This window comes from Saccopteryx bilineata, chromosome 5, assembly GCF_036850765.1.
Source record: "Saccopteryx bilineata isolate mSacBil1 chromosome 5, mSacBil1_pri_phased_curated, whole genome shotgun sequence".
Classification (NCBI taxonomy): Eukaryota; Metazoa; Chordata; class Mammalia; order Chiroptera; family Emballonuridae; genus Saccopteryx; species Saccopteryx bilineata.
Genome location: NC_089494.1, coordinates 3706099 through 3707256, shown reverse-complemented (window position 1 = coordinate 3707256; position 1158 = coordinate 3706099). Strand labels below are relative to the sequence as shown.

Genomic DNA, 1158 nt, shown 5'->3' with positions numbered 1-1158 from the left:
AATCACGGGGGGTTTTTGGACCACACACAGGAGCAGAGGGCTGTGCCGAACCAGGGGTTCAGCCGGGCTGAAGGGAAGCTGGCCCTGGCGTGAGCTGGGCGAACAGGAAGGCCAGTGGCTTCTGGTGCACCTGCTGTGAGCGAGCGGGTGGCGGCCCCGGCGAGCCCGGTGATGGAGGGACGGCTGCTGAAGTATCTCCCATGACCCTGGTGTGTGTGTGTGTGTGTGTGTGTGTGTGTACACAACTGTCTAAAAACCAGGGAGAATCCAGCCCTGGCTGGTTGGCTCAGCGGTAGAGCGTCGGCCTAGTGTGCGGAGGACCCGGGTTCGATTCCCGGCCAGGGCACACAGGAGAAGCGCCCATCTGCTTCTCCACCCCTCCGCCGCGCTTTCCTCTCTGTCTCTCTCTTCCCCTCCCGCAGCCAAGGCTCCATTGGAGCAAAGGATGGCCCGGGCGCTGGGGATGGCTCTGTGGCCTCTGCCCCAGGCGCTAGAGTGGCTCTGGTCGCAACATGGCGTCGCCCAGGATGGGCAGAGCATCGCCCCCTGGTGGGCAGAGCGTAGCCCCTGGTGGGCGTGCCGGGTGGATCCTGGTCGGGCGCATGCGGGAGTCTGTCTGACTGTCTCTCCCTGTTTCCAGCTTCAGAAAAATGAAAACAAAACAAAACAAAAAAAAAAACCAGGGAGAATCCTAATTTAAAGACAGAAAAACCCCAACAGGACAGACTATGAGTCTTGAGGACAGAGACTCAGTCAAGGGGTCTTAGAGCCGAAGGGGCCTCCGGAGCCTCTTGTGTGGGAGCCGTTCAACCCAGGACACTACTTCCCTTTGAGTGGTTTTTGCTGAGGGAGCTGAAGGGTCACCCCAAGTCTGGGACCCTGGTCCCTGCCGCCTGCTCTGACTGGTTCTGCAGGTTGGACTTCTGTGCTATAGGATCTCGGCTGGAGGACAGGTTCCCCTGCTGAAGAGAAGGGGGAGCTTGGAGACCTGGCTGGTGCGGTGTCTGATACCCTAGGCGATGGCCAGAGAGGGTGTGTGAGTGGTGTGAGGTCACACAGCTGACACCAGCCCAGCTGACGTCGGACCGAGTTCACTGTGCTGCCAGCCCAGAGGGCCCACTCGTGACCATGGCGATTGAAGGAGGAAGGACTAGTCCT

The 1158-nt window shown here is 60.3% G+C and overlaps 1 non-coding gene across 1 annotated transcript; it reads left to right on the top strand.

The window, feature by feature from the left end:
• The first annotated feature begins 270 nt into the window (after positions 1-270).
• Positions 271-346, top strand: TRNAT-AGU (transfer RNA threonine (anticodon AGU)). The gene has a single exon. It is a non-coding gene; the product is annotated as a tRNA-Thr (tRNA).
• Positions 347-1158: the final 812 nt, after the last annotated feature.